We start from the raw sequence: 20,391 nt of genomic DNA, 5'->3' as shown, positions 1-20,391 counted from the left end.
GGAGCAGCATGCATGGGACATTGTGAGGAGGGGGCAGCATGCATGGGACATTGTGAGGAGGGGGCAGCATGCATGGGACATTGTGAGGAGGGGGCAGCATGCATAGGACATTGTGAGGAGGGGGCAGCATGCATGGGACATTGTCCTCACATCATGCTGCTCCCTCCTCACAATGTACAGATCATATTTCATAATCGAGGAAGGTGTGGTGGATATACAGTAGTTTATAAGGGAGGGCAGTGTGTAGTTTATTAGGGGCAGTGTGACAGTCACAGTATATAAGTGGGGACGGTGTGGTGGGAATATTTTATACTCATGCTATGTTTTGATGTGCCTGTGGTGATTCCCATTGGGGGGGGTTCGTTTCTTATTGATACTTTTTAAAGTGTGCTACAGAGTAGATCTGCCTTAAACAGATGTCGTGTGCGAAAACTCAGTTTTACGTTGTCACTAAGGGGCGCGACCACTTAAAGTGCCTAGGGCAGCACGAAGGCAAAATACAGCCCTGCATACTGCTCAAAAAAATAAAGAGACCACTAAAATACCACATCCCAGTTCCAAAGGTTCCCTTTTTTTTTTGAGCAGTATCTGTATATGTATATTTTTATATATATATATATATATATATATTTATATATATATATATATATATACATATATATATCCTGTACATATCTCTGGCAAAAATTAAGAAACCACTGTGTAGAGCCCCTGAGCCACTCAGGGCACTACTAGGAACTGCATCCTCATGGGGATGCAGGGCCTACTCCAGGGACCTGAAACACCAGTGCCAGCAACACCAAGATACACCAGAATCCTAGTTACCACTACACACCAGAGGTAATTGGCTAGTCGGATACAAGGGAATGGCCACCTAGAGAGTGGAGCCAGACTGGGGGACTAGACAACCTGGTGGGAGGGGACAGCAGTCAGTTCAGTTCAGTAGTAGTGAGTGAAAGTGGAAAGACGTGCCTAGAGCTGGGTCATGTAACGGTGGCCCGGGGCACAGGAGAGTGGTCGCCAGAACAGGTACACCCAAGTACCGCTGGGACCAGAGCACTGACGGGGCACAGGACCCTAGATCAGGCGACAGTTTCAGATGGCCTGGCAAATACCTGCACAGTGAGGGGACCTTCACGGACCTCACTGGCCCACAGATCCGGGGGCACCAGCAGTAAAGCAAGGATCAGGGTTCGGGGCACAGACCAGCCCTACAAGGTCCACACTGCCCACCGTACGGACAAAGAAACTGACACCAAGAAGGGACAGTCAGGCCCCAAACGCTCCACGCTACGGGGACCCAACCACACTGAGGGGTGCTGGGGACAGAGCAACTGAGTCATCAACTGGCACTGGAAATACAGGGACCTGAACTAGTCGTCCAAGGGTCCAGAGTGAGTAGAGACTGTTAACTACAAACCACGGTGTTGCCTCCCTTAATACTCCATCATACATCTCCCAGGCTCAGCCCTATCTGTGGAGGGCCTACCACGACAGCTGCCATTACCACCATTCCCGGGGGATAATCAACTCAGCAGCGGCGGTTCCACAATCTTAACCGCAACCCGCAGGTGGCGTCACACAAATTACTTTAATCTTGCCTGTAAATACTCCCCATTAAAAAAGCAGCCAGGGCACGAGACCGGGCAACAGCCACCAAAGTGACATTTCCAGTGTTACACTGCCCGGGACCAAGTACCCCATTCCCTGGGTGACACAGCTGCAAAATCTTTCAGTTTTTCTGATTTTATGATTGTAGGCTGAACCAGACTAAATGGCTATCCCCTCTTGAAACAGGCAATCACAGATGCCCATTGTCTGTGTCGGGTTTGTGATTGCCTTCATTCACATTACTGTAAAAATGAATCATATAAAAAATGATGTAGCGCTCCCCAGTATTTTTGATTCTCAGCGCAGATAAAACAGACGGCTATGGGCTGCCACCACCCGCCGCCTGATTTACCTTGGCTGGCGATCAAAATACAGGGAAGCCCATTAATTTTTTTTATTTAAAAAAATAATTTCAAAAAAATGCATGGATTCCCGCCATATTTTGATTGACAATCAGGTAAAGCCAGGCAGCTGGGGGCTGGGATTCTCGGCAGCCTGCAGCCACCCCTGGAAATGGCACATAGTTTCTTAAGGTGGCTTTACACGCTACGAGATCGCTAAAGCGATCTCGTTGGGGTCACGGAATTTGTGACACACATCCGGCCGCTTTAGCGATGTCGTTGCGTGTGACACCTATTAGCGATTTTGAATCGTTGCAAAAACGTTCAAAATCGCTAATCGGTGACATGCCCCCCATTATCCAAATATCGTTGCTGCTGCGCTGCAGTAACATGTTGTTCCTTGTTTCTGCGGCAGCACACATCGCTACGTGTGACACCACAGGAACGATGGAACCTCTCCTTACCTGCGTCCCGCCAGCAATGAGAAAGGAAGTAGGTGGGTGGGATGTTCATCTCTCTCATCTCCGCCCCTCCGCTTTGATTGGACGGCCGCTTAGTGACGTCGCTGTGACGCCAAACAAACCGCCCCCTTAGAAAGGAGGCGGTTCGCCGGTCACAGCGACGTCGCAGGACAGGTATGTGCGTGTGACGCTGTTGTAGCGATAATGTTCGCTATGGCAGCGATCACCACATATCGCCCGTACAATGGGGGCAGGTACTATCACGCTCGACATCGCTAGCATCGGCTAGAGTTGTCGCAGTGTGTAAAGCGGCCTTTAGTCCCATTTACAGGCACGTTACCCAACTCGTTCAGCGGCTCTGGTGCTGGGTGGCTTGGTCGGTAATAAAGGGGTAATACCAGCTTTGTATTCTCAGATGGTACTAAGCCCAAAATTCATTGTGTCATGCCAAATTAGACATGGCCACCATGAATTTCTAGTAAACAGTAAAAAAGACAACACATAGAAAAACTTTTTTATTAGAAATAAAACAAAAAAAACATTTAGAGACTTCATCTTTATTATTAAAAGATCCTTAGTCCGACATAATCCACAGGGAGAGCCATGTCATCTCTGCTACATCACTGTGCAAAGACACAGTCTATACAGAGTGAGAAGAAAAGAGACCCATGTCAGCTCTGCTATATCACTCTGCACAAAGCGATGAAGCAGAGGCTGACAGTGAGGGGATGATTGCACTTAAGTCTCGCATTGCATCACCCCACTCTCAGGACAGGAGCGGCTGCAGGGAAATAAATGCAGCTGACCCGCTGCTCTCGGGAGATTGTGCGCTGTGATGCAATGCGATGCGACTCGACACTCGCATCACGGCACACAAGGCCTGTTGAGGATAAGAATTGAGTAACAAAAAATACTTAATTCAGCCATTTCACAGACTCAAATATGTAGTTTAGTTTAAGTAGCCTAACATATATATTTATGAATGCTTTTGTTTCTTACTAATATATATATATATTAAATGATTTTCCTTAATACAATATGTAAGCACATGTAACAAAGATGGCTCCTACATCCTGGACAACACCCAAGATGATGAACACGAGGAAGAATTCTCAACGTATTGACTGACCAATCCAGCAGAGACTATGCAAATTCCTACATGTCCAGAGTCCAGCCTGCGATACTCAATTGGACTATATTTTGTCTACACCCTTTACTCCCCTAGAACTATAAAGACTTTGTGAAAAATAAACGGGCAGAATCTCACTGGCGTTCGTCATGAGAGAAAGTTAATAACCGATCTAGAGTCAGTTATTATTCTTTCTTGTGTGCACACATGACATTATAATCTGAATACGGCAGTCAGACCTTAAGAGACCCGTTGTAGTCTCACCTCAACAGGACCTTTGATGACGTCATACTCACGTGACCAGTCTGTAGCCAATGAGGTAATACAACATTCACACGTGACTGGTCACATGGGTATGACGTTACAGAAGGTCCTGTAACTCTGTGCTGGTTACTGGGTGGCACAGCAATGATCGGAGGCGGAGGTAGAAGCGCTGGGAGACAGAGTGTTTAGGACGCGTTGTGGGACCTGTAAGTATGATCATAATGTTTTATAATAACGTGCTTTTTTTACAGCCCCTGACCCGAACTGGACTTGAACTGTAACACGAGCTTCCCAGGAAAGCTCGTGTTCGGGATCGTGTGCACGAACACCATGTGTTCAGTATGGGTCATGCACACTCATTCCAGAATCTTCATAGAAAACATGCGGGCTGGAGCAGCAGCAAGACACCCAATGGAGCACATGTACTAAGCCTCCAGCATGTCATTATGGCCTAATCCATTCAGGAACTAAGCAAAGATGAATGAAGAACCAAACTTCTACTGATTTAGTAAAGAAATTAACTATTATCCACTGAAACCTCAAGGAAGCCATCACGTAAGATCAAAGGAAATACTTGTTCTTTTCTGTAACTAATCAACATCCAGTGAACTATTTTATTTTTGCCAATCATTTTTATCTAATATATAAAGCTGAGTGTGTGTGTGTATGTATGTATGTATGTATGTATGTATGTATGTATGTGTATCTACTGAAGGAATCCACACCGTTGCATTTACAATCACAATATTTTGCACAGACACCCCATGTGACTCAGGGAATGTCATAGACCAGTCATGGCGAACCTTTCACAGGCCGAGTGCCCAAACTGTAGCCCTAACCCCATTTTATTTTCCGAAGTGCCAACCAATCCTATTATGTAAATAGTTGATTGTAACCTTACCTTTGCAGTCTTCTCTTCTCTTCAGCAGGGGGCATCACGCTCATGCTTACCACACATTGGAGCTGAGCCCCTGCCCTTTCCAGACACAGCAGTTGGATTGATCTTTCTGGAAAAAAATTGCAGCATATTAGACACAAGGGATTTTAGCATGGAATGTAATCAGATATCACCCTGTAATCCACATCTACATTTCAAAGTCTGAACATCCTGAAATCCCATAAAAACGTATGAGTTGCTCCCCTCCCTTTCATTGTGTAGTTATGTCCCCCTTCCTGGCCACTTCCTGGTAAACATGTCCCCCATCCTGATATATATTTCCTACATTCTGGTATATTTGACCCCATCCTGGTAAATATTCCTCATCCTGGTAAATGTACCCCATCCTGGTAAATGTACCCCATCCTGGTAAATATATTCCTCATTCTGGTAAATGTACCCCGTCCTGGTAAATCTACCCCATCATTGTAAATGTATGCTAACCTGGCATGTTCCCCCATGCTGTTAAATGACCCCATCCTGGTAAATGTACCCCATCCAGGCATGTACCTCATTCCTGGTAAATGTACCTCATCCAGGCATGTTCCCTTATCCTGGTAAATGTCCCCTTTCCTGGTAAACGTACCCCATCCTGGAAAAATATACCCCATCCTGATAAATGTCACACTTCCTGCTAAATGTTCCCCATCCTGGCAATTTTCCTCATCCTGGCATGTTCATGTACCCCCATCCTTTCATGTTTCCCCCCATCCTGGTAAATGTATCCCCCATCCTGGTAAATGTATCCTGGCATGTTTCCCACATCCTTGCAGTCATGTTTCTCCCCATCCTTGCAGTCATGTTTCCCCCCATCCTTGCAGTCATGTCCCCCCCCCATCTTTGCAGCCATGTTTCCCCCCCATCTTTACAGTCCTGTTTCCTCCCATCTTTACAGTCATGTTTCCTCCCATCTTTACAGTCATGTTTCCCCCCATCTTTGCAGTCATGTTTCCCCCATCTTTACAGTCATGTTTCCCCCCATCTTTACAGTCATGTTTCCCCCCATCTTTGCACGTTTCTCTCCATCCTTGCAGCCATGTTTGTCCCGTGCTCTCCATGTTTGCCCTGTGCTCTCCATGTTTGCCCCGTGCTCTGTATGCCCCGTGCTCTGTCTGTATGCCCCGTGCTCTATCTGTATGCCCCGTGCTCTGTCTGTATGCTCCGTGCTCTGTCTGTATGCCCGTGCTCTTTGCCCCCGGGCTCTGTCTGTATGCCCCGTGCTCTGTCTGTATGCCCCGTGCTCTGGTTTTACCCCTGTGCTCTGGCTTTACCCCCGTGCTCTGGCTTTATCCCCGTGCTCTGGCTTTACCCCCGTGCTCTGGGTTTGCCCCTGTGCTCTGGTTTTACCCCCGTGCTCTGGTTTTGCCCCCGTGCTCTGGGTTTGTCCCCGTGCTCTGGGTTTTCCCCCGTACTCTGGTTTTACCCCCGTGCTCTGGTTTTACCCCCGTGCTCTGGTTTTACCCCCATGCTCTGGGTTTGCCCCCGTGCTCTGGTTTTACCAGCGTGCTCTGGGTTTGCCCCCGTGCTCTGGGTTTGCCCCCGTCCTGGCACAGCCGCACACAGCTTGAAAATAAAAAAAAAAACTCACCTTGCAGCCCCTGCTCCTCCGCTGCGCGCCACCCTCAGTCAGTTCAGAAAGATCCCACAGGACGCCGGCGCCGCCTACTGACGCTCCTCCGTCTCCTAGGCAACAGGCCTGCGGCCCAGGAGAGGAGGCGTGTCAGAGGCAGGAGAAATGTCTCCTCCGCTCCAACACCAGTTTATACTGTCGGCGCGACCGCACCGACAGTACAAAGTGGCTCAGTGTGGCGACAGCACGCATGCCGGCACAAAGGGCTCTGCGTGCCCAGTGTGGCACGCGTGCCATAGGTTCGCCATCACTGTCATAGACTATGTTTTGATGTGCTTTACAGTTATTTGCTAAAAATCCTGCTTACATTAAAGTCAATGGAGCTGGGAGCTACAGGTCATTAATAGGAGCTCTGATTGATTGCTATAGGCAATGAAAGACACACAGACAGAGACACAGAGGGAGACAGACAGAGTGAGAGAGTGGATGAGAGGGAGAGCGAGAGAGAGAGACTCTTAGTTACTATCCCAATCACCGCCGGGAACTACAGCTAGTTCTATATAAAATACATTTGTTTATTTAAATTTTGAAGTTTATCTTATCTGCGCCTCATCGCATTCTTACTTAAAAAAGTAATAAACTCATATTTTTTAACAATGTCACACGAATCACATCAGTGTAGGGTCTGTGTGACAGAAAATGGACATGTCGCCGTGTGTCAAAACACAGACAAGTGCACAAACCCAGTGAATTTAATGGGTCTACATGTGTTTGCGTCTTCTGTAAGTGTGAAAATGGGTGTCACACATACTGGAGACACGGATCTGTGAAGGAGGCCTTATAGTCCGATACGGTAAATTCTATACAGCAAGGATCTGATAAAGTGTATGTTCCTAGAAAAAACGTTGTCACTGTCAGTCATCCTGCAGCTCCTAATGAATTTTGGTACTGTATCTAGTATTATAACAGTTATGAGGCGCAATGAGGTATCCAACTGGCTAAAATTCTAACATTCCTCTGCACGTTTCTCTGATTATTATTTTTTTAACTTCATACCTTCTGGTGTGCAAACTATGTGAAAATTTATTTTGAGAGTATATTTCATCTCAATAAATTATATAGTAAAACATATAAAAAGCACATTGATCTTTCTTCAACCTGGCATATTTCCCTTGTTTTGTTGTGCAGCTACATTTTTATTGTTTAACAATATCAAAAATAAAGACCCAAGACTGGTTTTAACTTGAGTTATCCACGTAACTTCCTTAACTGGATTTAATGAGACTAACATAATATGGTCATAAAACTGAAAACTGCCTCAGCAATTTAACCTTGCCACAAGTTGTAAAGAAGTCAGAGACAGATTTTCTGAACTTCAGACTTTGAAGATGTTAAATACATACAGTTTTCAAAACTATTAAAGGCATTGTCCAGTCTAAAATGATAAGCCTGCATTCACTCTTTGAAACTGCATGCAAACTTATAAATCTGCCCAGTGCACACATTGTGCGTGGTGAGTGGTTTCTGAGCCGGGAATTGTGTGATATGCATATTCCTGGCCAGAAACTGACTAGTGGGCTTGGCCTCACGCTATACAAGTATATGGAGTAAGCGTGTCCGACTAGTAGGGCACTGCCTTGCTCAATACACTTGAATTGAGTGAGGCCGCACCCACTAGCCGAGTTCTACCTCACCCACTAGCCGAGTTCTACCTGGGAACATGCGGTCACATAATCCCTGTTGTTAGCTCACAAACCAGCAAATCCTCAAAGTACTCAGTCTGTGCGCTGGGAGGATTCATAGGTCAGCATTCACAGTGTAACTACAGATTTATCTAATGGATGCAACCAATTCTGGGGCAGCTGTAAGCTGGTATTTTAGGCTAGAAAAGGGCCAATAACCATGGACCTTCCCAGCCTTATAATACCAGCCCGCAGCTGCCTGTTTTACCTTTGCTGGTTTTCAAATATAGGGGGACTCACACAGTTTTTTAAAATTATTTATTTATATCTGCTCCACAATGTATATCAGGGTAGTTGAAGTTCCCCATAACAATTAGTTTTCCCTGATTTACTGCCTTATCTATTTGTTTTATGATAATATTTTCTTCTGCTTCCATTATATTTGAAGGTTTATAACAAACCCTAACAGCATTTTATTATTCTTCTTGCTCCCTTTACTCTACCCACTAGGACTATACATTTTCATTTGCTGGACCTGCAGGTTTCTGACAACAATGAATGACAATTACCTTTTAGAACTGGTTCAGAATCAGGACCCAACAAGAAAGGCAGCACTACTAGACCTAATAGTAACCAATCAGCTGGACCACATATCAAATATACGGGTTGGGTGTCACCTGGGTAATAGTGATCACAAAATAATATGAAGAGAAACTAGAATGAGGGTATCTCCCATCTAGAGACCAGCCAGCTAGAGACAAGCAGTACCGGCCACATCACAAGGCGGAAGAACATAGAATAGAATCTTGGACCTGTGAGGAAAGGGAGATGGCGACCATTAAACTAGTGCACCTCACGATTGAGGAGCACACCCTGGGTTTTGGCTCTAACAGAGAGGGAATCAAAGACTCCAAAGATTCCTTTTGAGAGACCCAAAATGGGGGCTCAATTTAATTGAAGAAGTATTGGTTGCTTGATAGACATGACGTATCAAGTGACTATCATGCCAGACGAATACATCTGATGACATTTCCCAGATGTTGCCCACTCCAGAGTAGAACCTGCCATAAGGCTGATCGTTGTGAATCAGTTGCCTATTCCCAACGCAGAGGTGGTGTGGCTGAAGATGTGTTTCTGGGAAGAAACTTGAGAAGAAAGGGATTATGTTAGTAAAGGGCGGAGGACTTATTGTGAGCCTGGGAAAAAACATCTTGAGAGAAGTGGGACAGATTTTGGAATATGGTTGGACCCGCGTGACTCTGCATCACTCGAGTAAAAAATTGTTCCAGAAGCTCAACCGTGTCAGTTAAATCCAGAAGTTGCCCACTGATTCTAAACCATTAGGGTATTAGTGGTGCCCCTTAACACCGCTTTTACTCTGCCTCGGGGACAGACAGTGCTTAACATGCTGGATCGCGCCTGGGTGCCACTGGAAGGGGTGGAAGTACAGGTAGAACCCTCAAAAGAAGGGTAATTGTCTCCCACACCCTGGCAACAGTATGTCAGGGATGTGTGCTAGTGAGGTACATGAACCTGAATGGGACAAGTCTGCAGATAATTCCCAAGAAAGAAGTGACCTAGGTTTGTGATACTGGAAGATCTTACACGATCTGACGCTATTACATTGACCCGTGGTCCTTCTCAGAGTCTCTCAAACAAAAACAAAGGAAAGGCGAGAGACAGCCCCATACCATCTTGGAACAAATGGAAGTAAACTTGTCCAGGGTCTCTCCCCGACAAGTGGGACAGGTGGAAGTGCTTTTGAGACAATATCAGGAAGTGTTTGCCCAGCACGATGATGATTTTATTCTCTAAAGCCGATTCCTGCTTGACCATACATAGGAGGATTGTAAACCCAGAGAGAGGCTACAGTTCAGAGTCGATACCCAGTATACGAGGTATGCTTTGACGTGGCTACTGGGCAGATATAGAAATGGCCATTTTTTGTATGTTAAATGTCTCAATTTTTTCTTAGATTTCCTTTAGCAGTAATGCATATCTATATTCTTACATTAATGATTTTCATGCTTTAGCATTTCAGGGTACAACTGTCTCTTTTTTTGTCACTTTTCTTTTGTTAGTCAGATGGACACTGTAATAGCCCAACAGCACTGCCATTTACTATAGCCAAGTGCATAGCATATGCAGCATGCATTTCCACTGCAGCTAATCACTGTGCTCATGCTGTCTACACCAGCAGAGCTTGTGAGCTCAGTGTTTGACTGCAGTGGTAATACTCTTTGTCATCACTACTACAACCAAAACAGAGACTGGAGCAGTGGTGGAGAGCTAGCTCCAGAGCAGGGGTGGGTGAGTAACATATCACTTTGTTATTTACATGGGGCGCTTTGCTGAAATTGGAAAAAGCCTTTTAGTGAGATAACTTTCTGTAACAACATGATGTGCTATTGTGAGTCATAACAAAGAATGAGTTTGTTTTCTCCTTGAAACTCAATGCAAGAGCATTAGGCTAGTTTCACACTTGCGTTGAACGGCATCCGTTGCATTGCGTTGTGTGACGGATGCAACGGATCTGTTGCATATAGTGGTACAACGGATGCAATGGATCATACAAAACAACGCACTCAGCTTTTTTTTTTTTTTACAGTCTCACCGGCGGCAGACTATTGTGAACGATCAGCTGATCACCCGGGTGCTGGGCGCTCAGATGATCGCTCACAGCACCCGGTCGCCGGGGGATCAGCTGATCACTCGGCCGCCGAGAATGTGTGCGTGGGGCGGAGTGTGGGGTGGGTGGAGCCGAGCATGGCCATGGCGCTGAGGACAGGTGAGTGTGTGTGTGTGTGTGCGCGTGTGCGTGTGTGTGCATGTGTGTACATTCGGAGTGCAGTGCGGGAGGGGGAGGAGCGAAGTGGGGAAGTGTCGGGCTCCCTGCACATGTAGCCAGGGTAAATATCAGGTAACTAGGCAAAGCACTTTGCTTGGTTACTCGATATTTACTGGGAGCCAGAGAGAGCATGCGCAGTGAAATCCTAAGTATTCCGCTGCTCAAAAAAACGTTACATGCTGCGTTCCTCCTGCTCGGCGGAAGCAACGCAGCGTCACCCAGCGGAAGCAACGCAGGTCCTTTTGGCACAATCCGTCATCCATACAAGTCTATGGGAAACAGCGGAATCCGTTAACGGATTCTGCTGTTTTCCAAAAGGGCGGATTGTGACGGAAGGCACAAAACACAAGTGTGAAAGTACCCATACTAAGGGGGTCAGGAAGGGACATGTTTCCTGGGTGGAGTTAGCAGGGGGGCATCACCAGGCTGCTTCTTCCGTGAACGTTTGCTTATGCGGAGGTCTTAAGAAGGTCTCCTTGGGGGCAGCATTTTGCCATGACTTTATTAGATGCAAACACAATTGAAGCTGTGATTGCCAACACTTGTTTGGTCAAAGAAATGTGCTCCAGCATGATGAGGTCACTTGATCACAGTGCTTAATAGAAGATAACTACTAACATTTAATTGTTATGTAGAAATTCAATGATTCATTCAATCAAATGAAAATATGGAAAGCAAGGCGTCATGAATGTACGGTAAGTGTTGAGTGCCGCTTGGAATTCTCTTTTGTTGATCACAGTGCTGACATCACTGGAAGAAGAGAAGAAGACACTGGTAACAATGGTAAGAACTTCATTAGAGCCGAAGAAAATGAAAAGTTTTATTGTGGGGAAATGATATGAGGTGACAGTATGGGAGGGCAGAAGTGTGAGAATGGGGTCTGTGAGGGCACAGTATATGTGAAAGTATGCAAAGAGAGGAAAAGTATCAAAATTGGGCAGTATGAGGGGACAGTCTGAAGAGGCGAGCCAGTGTGGACTGGGAGCATTGTAAGGCTATGTGCGCACGCTGCTTTTTTTGACGGTGCGTTTTTGGCTGCTAAAAACGCACAAAATTGCTTAAAAACGCACCCACGGCAAAAATGCGCAAAAAACCCCCCCGCACTGGTAAAAATGCATGCGTTTTTACTGCATTTTGGTGCTTTTTTGGCTGCGTTTTGCTGCGTTTTTGATCTCTGCGTTTTTCTGCGTTTTTCCAATGCATTGCATTTTTTTTTTTAAGCTCAAAAACGCAGCTTAAAAAAAAGTTGTGTGCGGACAGCAAAAAAGAAAACTTATAGACTTTGCTGGGGAAGAAAAGTCATGCAGTTTTGAGCCCCAAAACGCACAAAAACGCACCCGAAAAATGCGCAAAAACGTAGCGAAAAACGCACTGTGCGCACATAGCCTAAGGGGATACTGAAGATAGGGACAATGTGGTGGTTATAGCTAATAAGGGCCTACGGTATGGTGCTTATAACTAACAAGGGTGGACACTGTGGCAGCTATAGTAAATAAAGGAAGACAGTGTGGTGGTTATAGATAATGAGGGTGATCAGTGTGGTGGTAATAGCTCATAAGGGCAGGCAGTGTGGTGTTTATAGCTCGGAAGGCTTGATAGTGTCACAGTTATAGTTAAAATAGGTTGACAAGTTGTAGCTAATAGAAGCAGAATATAAGATTGGACAGTGTCCCATTATAGTTTGTAAAGGAGAACAGTGTGGCAGTTTATAATAGAAACAGTGTAGTGGCTATAGGGGGATTGTGTGGAGGAAATATTTCATAGGAGAGGACAGTCTGCGGACCATATAACATACGGTAATAGAGACAGAGATGGATAGAAAGGGTAGATTTTTTTTTCTAAGGTTTTTTTCAAAAAAAGGTTTATTGACAAAAAGAAATACCATAGTAAAGCATATGTAGGTAAATCGATAATACAAAGAAGTATATTCGATATCTATATGGGTAATTCCACATGTCGGAGAAGTAGACTATCACAATAAAGAAAAAAGATGCACTTGTTACTCCAGATGGGCTTAGATATTGAATCAAAGAGAAATGCAACGAAACTTTCTATAACATTAAGTTCAGATTGAAAAACATTGAGAAAAAAGAAGGAAGAGTTTTAAGAAGAAGAAAAAGGGAAATCCAGATGGATAAAAGACAGAATAAAAGGAAAGAAAGAGAGAAGACAGGGGGAAGGGTGACGAAGAGAAAAAAAGAAGAAGGGGGTATGGGAGGGCAAAGGAGCAGGGCCGGATTAAGGTTGGTGGGGGCCCCTGGGCAGAAAATCTGGTGGGGGCCCCATAAACGTTAACATTTTTAGCCATAACAGTAGAGCGCGAACTGTAGCATTTAGATATAAATTTAATGAACATTTATCTTCTCCTGTTCTGCCACATTCAGATTTACAGTACTACAATACAGATACAGTCCAGGATAACTCACAGCTGTCACCCATACACACAGTACAATACAGATACAGTCCAGAATCACTCACAGCTGCCACTTATACACAGTACAATACAGATACAGTCCAGGATCACTCACAGCTGTCACCCATACACACAGTACAATACAGACACAGTCCAGAATCACTCACAGCTGCCACTTATACACAGTACAATACAGACACAGTCCAGGATCACTCACAGCAGTCACTTATACACACACAGTACAATACAGATACAGTCCAGGATAACTCACAGCTGTCACCCATACACACAGTACAATACAGATACAGTCCAGAATCACTCACAGCTGCCACTTATACACAGTACAATACAGATACAGTCCAGGATCACTCACAGCCGTCACTTATACACAGTACAATACAGACACAGTCCAGAATCACTCACAGCTGCCACTTATACACAGTACAATACAGACACAGTCCAGGATCACTCACAGCAGTCACTTATACACACACAGTACAATACAGATACAGTCCAGGATAACTCACAGCTGTCACCCATACACACAGTACAATACAGATACAGTCCAGAATCACTCACAGCCGCCACTTATACACAGTACAATACAGATACAGTCCAGGATCACTCACAGCCGTCACTTATACACACAGTATAATACAGATACAGTCCAGGATCACTCACAGCCGTCACTTATACACAGAAAGTAGAGTTGCTCACATATTTTTTTATTCATCCCAATGTTAAGGCAGCCAGGGCCGGCTCCAGGTTTTTGTGGTCCCCGGTTGAGTCTTAGTGGGCCCCATCCACACACAGACACGCACATACACATACAGGCATACGTACATATACATATTTGAAGACAAATTCACAAAAATACATTTAAACAGACAAATATATGCACAGTCATATACACTGACACACATGCAGACACAGACGCATTACAGGTGTTAATATGGAGAAGTCACAAGCAGCATCACTCACCTCCCCCGCTTGTTTCCGTCCAGCTCCTCCAGGACATGTGGCTGTGTTGCATGATGGCCATCACTAACATGACTGCACACAATGCACACTGACACAGCACTGCTGTATATACATCACAGGAGGGGCTAGGGCCTACAATATATACATTACAGGAGGGGCAGGGGGCATAGACGTTACTGGGGAAGCATAGATGTTGCTGGAGTGGCAAACAGCTCTGGTGGCGTACACATTACTGGGATGGGTGGCTTAGCGCTCTAGGGTGCCGCACTGACTGCTCTGATTCACATATACACACACAGCTCTGCTTCACACACACACACACAGCTCTGCTACACACACAGCTCTGCTACACACACAGCTCTGCTACACACACAGCTCTGCTACACACACACACACAGCTCTGCTACACACACACACAGCTGCTTCACACACACACACACACAGCTGCTTCACACACAGCTCTGCTTCACACACAGCTCTGCTTCACACACACACACACACACACACAGCTCTGCTTCTCCCACACACAGCTGCTTCACACACACACACAGCTCTGCTTCACACCACACATCTTTCTTCAGCTCTGCTTCACACACACACAGATCTGCTTCACACTACACATCTTTCTTCAGCTCTGCTTCACACACACACAGCTCTGCTACACACACACACACCTCTGCTACACACACACACACACAGCTCTGCTTCACACACACACAGCTCTGCTTCACACACACAGCTCTGCTTCACACACACAGCTCTGCTTCACACACACACACACAGCTCTGCTTCACACACACACACAGCTCTGCTCCACACACACACACACACACACAGCTCTGCTTCACACACACACAGCTCTGCTTCACACACACACAGCTCTGCTACACACACAGCTCTGCTACACACACAGCTCTGCTACACACACACACAGCTGCTTCACACACACACACACACACACACAGCTGCTTCACACACAGCTCTGCTTCACACACAGCTCTGCTTCACAAACACACACACACAGCTCTGCTTCTCCCACACACAGCTGCTTCACACACACTTACAGCTCTGCTTCACACCACACATCTTTCTTCAGCTCTGCTTCACACACACACAGATCTGCTTCACACTACACATCTTTCTTCAGCTCTGCTTCACACACACACAGCTCTGCTACACACACACACACAGCTCTGCTACACACACACACAGCTCTGCTTCACACACACAGCTCTGCTTCACACACAAACACAGCTGTGCTTCACACACACACACAGCTCTGCTTCACACACACACACACACACACAGCTCTGCTTCACACACACACAGCTCTGCTTCACACACACGCTTCACACACAGCTCTGCTTCACACACACACAAGGCTCTGCTTCACACACCACACATTTTTCTTCAGCTCTGCCCTTACCTGCTCTGATGCCATCCTCCTGCTGCTCCGGTATAGGCCGCCGTCCTCCTGCTGCTGTTCCGGTGCCGCGGCCATCCTCCTGCTCTGGTGAGTCTCCTCTCCTGGCCGCGGCGCCGGTCTTCTCATCCGCGGCCGCGGTGCCGGTCTTCTCATCCGCGGCGCCGGTCTTCTCATCCGCGGCCGCGGCGCCGGTCTTCTCATCCGCGGCCTGGGCGGCGTCCTGCTGTGACGGCCGCGGCATTGGACCCCGCAGCAGAGCAGGGAGCAGGCATACCTCTGACCCCGGAAGTAAAAACTACTTCCGGGGTCAATCAGCGTCCTGCGCCCGCAGTTTGTTTTTGCGTCTTAGAGACGCAGATACAAATAAATGTAGGTGTGCACCCCCCCCCCAAAACACAGCTGATGTATTAGACTGTCTTTACGGAGGGGGAGAGGGTGTGAAGAAAAAAAAAAAAAAAATTGCTGACGGGTGGCAAGTATGGCCCTGGTGGTGGGGGCCCCCTTGGAAGCTCTTATGGTGGGGGCCCCGGGGCTGAAGCCCCGCCTGCCCCGCTTATAATCCGGCCCTGCAAAGGAGGGGACTTGGGATCACCCTTGAAGCGCAACACATTAGCAGAGGGCTACATACCGCCTCACATCCATGACCATGCATAAATTGGACGTCAGGTCCCTAAGATGAAAGGATTGCCTCAATATCTGCGGAGTCCCGAAATAGTAACCACGACGTCCAAGAGCTGTAGAATTTGCTCAATTGGAACTCAGAGTGGGAGGATAATTTCTCCATCCTACAGATGTGATCCATTTCTGCCAACCACTCTAGTGTCGTTGGGGCTATGCTAGACTTCCACTTTCTCGGGATGATCAATCTAGTTGCTGCAACACAGTGTCGGAGGAGACCTAATTTGATTTCTTTAAAAGCCCCAGGAATCATGGATAGGAGACCGATCTGCAGGGCGCAAGTGATTGTTAGACCAGTGATGTGATTATGAATTTAGAAAACTTTACGCCAAAGACGTTGAATTGCCGGGCAAGTCCACCAGATATGCAACATAGATCCCTCCGTGGAGCCGCACCTCCAGCAAGTGTCAGGGACCGCCGGAAAGAATCTTGTAGCTCCTTTGGCCATCTATACCAGCGGGAGATAATCTTAAAAGTGTTTTCTTGCATTTTACAGGGCAAGGGAAGTCTGTGAACACACATAAATGCATTGGACCAATCCAGGCCAGAGGGGGCTTCCCTCAGGTCTCTCTCCCAGGCTTTCATGTACCAAACCGAATCCGAGTCAGTTGGGTCAACCAAAATGGAATAAATTGAGAAATTATATGAGATGGAGGTTCAGCTTGGATCAGAAGAGATTCAAACTTGGTAAAGACCCTGGTCAGGTCGGAAGCTGAGTGAGTAGAGGAGATAAATGATTGCAACTGTAGGTACATGAACCACTAGATTTGTTGATCAGGAAAGGCGGCTCTGAAATGTTGAAGGGTTGGGAAGGAAGACGTTCCCAACAGAGTATCAACAGCCCTAGGTCTCGAGGTTGACGACCAAATCATGAACTTATTAACAACAACAGCCGGCGGGAAGTCGGGATTATCAAAAAGGGGGGTCAGAGGGCCCCATGCGTCAGACAAATTAAAATGGGCGTTAGATCTGTCCCAAATGAGGAGTAGGTCCTTTGTCAAATGGGAATTCAAAATGCTCTTGGGTTTCTTATGTTTCGTGGACCAGCGCAGAGAGGTCAAGGTCCAGTCCAGGAGGTTAGCCTCAATGCTCACCCACTGCTTCATCTCGGCACTGCGAAACCAGTTCACCATTCTGGTGAGGATAGCCAAAGTATAAGTGAAAGTCTGGGAGACCCGTGCCCCCTTTTGACTTCTGTCTCGTCAGGTATTTAAAAGCCAGTCGGGGTTTGCCTTTTTTCCACAAAAAAATGTGGTCGTGATCCGTCGAAGTTGGGCAAAGAATCGTCTGGTTAAGGCTATGGGGACTGCTTGAAAAAGAAAAAGGAGTTTAGGAAGGAGATCCATTTTTAAAATGTTGATCCGTCCAAACCAGAAGAGAGAATGCAGATTGTAGGCCTGAAGATCGGCCTCAATACGCTGTAATAAAGGTTTGAAGTTCAAATTAAACAGTTGAGAAACGTCCGGAGACAGGTAAGTCCCCAGATATTTCAAAGCAGTGGCACACCATTTAAAAGGAAAGGCTTCTTGCAAAGAACATTTATGTTTGGCAGAAAGCATGACATTTATGATTTCAGACTTGGAGGTATAAACCCTAAAATTGCTAACCCCAGCATACCGATCAAACTCCTTTAGGATCGACGGGAGGGATATTTTGGGATCTGCTATATAGAGAAGATCGTCAGCATATAGGGCCAATTTGTGAGTATTTTGCCCTATGCGGATCCCATGAATGTCCTGATAGCTATAGCTAGGTGTTCCATCACTAATGCGTACAGGAGGGGAGACAGAGGACATCCCTGCCTCCTCCCATTGCTGATATTGAATGAATTGGAAAAGATTTCGTTACAGCGAATTTTGGATGTGAGGAGGGTGTATAATGCTAGAACTTTCTCTCTAAAGCCCGGACCGAGACCTGCTCGTTCAAGCACACGCCTAAGAAAAGGCCAATATAACAAAAGAATATATCCGGCACACCACTATGCAAAAGAGGAATCTTGGAATTGGTTTGAAAAAAACATGGATTTATTGTGTATGTACAGGAAAGTCCGTCCAACGTTTCGATCCAAAAGGATCTTTCACAGGGACAATGGGACCTGAAGTATACAAGGGTTGTCAAATCATATCAGTGCAGGAGGCCATCAAAGTGTACCAGAAGGATGCGTAAGCGGTCTCAGTATTTCTATTAAGTGATATAGTGCTAGGGGAGTGTCCAACAAGAACGTGTCGTGGTCTTGTGTATAGCAGGGAAAAATCCGGATCAATGGAACCAATAAATGTTAGTCACACAATGTCGGATGGGGAAACCGATCATGCCACTGACTGGGTCACATTAATGTAATTCCTTTATATAACGTGATCGGAGAAGGGGAAACCTTGCTGGTAAATAGGGCATTAATATTAAGCGTGGAGTGGCACTATGACGGTCACTGTTAAGTGCGTATCACTGGGTATATGGCTGGTTTGTAGGTAATGGTTTTTATTGGAAAGACATATACCAGTTCCCTACAGAAGAGGGATCCAATTTGTCTGAGGGGAATTCCCTTACAGCAAGCAGAGCAGGAATGCTTCCAGAGAGGAGGAATGGCAGTGCTGCCGGCTGAGAATGGGTAAACGGAAGCCTGCAACTGCGTTGGTGGGAAAGTGGATCTCCAGTGATGGCGTCAGAAAAGGCCAACTGACCCTGTCAAAGACCTTTTCTGCATCTACCGATAACACACTGGCAGGCGATTTTAGCTTCAACATTTGGGAGATGACTAAAATGGATTTGATAGTATTGTCTCTGTCTTCTCTGCCAGGCACGAAGCTGACCTGATCACCGTGAATCAGCCGATGCAGAGAGGGGCCCAGTCTGTCAGCCAGAAGTTTGGTGAACAGCTTCACGTCCACATTAATAAGAGATATAGGACGATAGCTTGGGCGGAGCAAGGGATCCTTGCCCGACTTAGAGATTACCGTGATAGTAGCAGACAGTGATCGTTTCTGGAAGGGGTGTTTTTTGTTTTTTGGAAATGGAATTAAATACCTTAGTGAGGAATGGTGTGAGGAAAGTTTGGTAAAATTTGGTAGTGAAGCCATCTGGGCCCGGGCTTTTATTGGGGGGGGGGGGGGAGAGATACTACTCAGGTGACCTCCTCTAATGAAAACAGGGAATCCAATTCTTCCTGCTGGTAAGGGGGGAATCAGTGTGTCCTGTAGGTAATAGTCAATTTTCTCTTGAAGTCGGGAATATGAGGGAGCCGAATTATTATCATTGATGTTATATAACGTCTTGTAGTATTTTTCAATGGCCAAAGCGATGTCGGTGGGGTGATGGACCGTTTGTTTGTCACCTGTCTTAATTGAGGGGATATAAGTTGTAGCTGTCTTCGGGTGAATATGTCTCGCTAAGGGACCTCCACACTTATCGGCAAATCTGTAGAAGAACTGCTGAGAGCGTTCCCTGGCTTTAGTATGGGCCAAGTCGAGCATAGCTTTAAGGTCCTCCCTCAGTTTGAGTAGGGCGAGCCTCTTCAAGGGTATTTTATGTAATTGTTCTAAAGAATGGATTTTGTATAAAAGATCCTCAATCTGTTTAGATTTGTCTTTCTTGATTCTAGCTCCTTCTCATATAAGTACCCTTCTAATAACACACTTCAGCGCCTCCCATTTGGTCAGAAGTGGGGTATTATCGTTAGCATGATCCTGTAGGAAGTCAGAAATAGTCATAGAAATCCTTTCCTTAATGACTGGATCTAAAAGGAGGTTAGGATTAAGTCTCCAATTCCAGGACCTAGGCGGGGAGTCGGGGGGATTCAGGGTCACGAAAACAAGGGCATGGTCAGACCAGGTCACCGAGCCGATGGAAGCAGTGGGGGACTACAAGAGCAGATTATGTCCAATTAGAAAAAATCAATACGGCTGTACGAATTGTGTACCGCCGAATAATGAGAGAAATAAAGTATGAAAACGCCAGAAGGTGAGCATAAGACATGGGACTTACATTTAAAGCACCACCACAGTGGTGAAGAAACAAATGCTGTAGTGGTGTTTTAATGACATACTGGGTGTT

This window comes from Anomaloglossus baeobatrachus, chromosome 2 (genome assembly GCF_048569485.1).
Source record: "Anomaloglossus baeobatrachus isolate aAnoBae1 chromosome 2, aAnoBae1.hap1, whole genome shotgun sequence".
Classification (NCBI taxonomy): Eukaryota; Metazoa; Chordata; class Amphibia; order Anura; family Aromobatidae; genus Anomaloglossus; species Anomaloglossus baeobatrachus.
The sequence above is the reverse complement of the archived record's forward strand: the minus strand, read 5'-3'. Positions refer to the sequence as shown.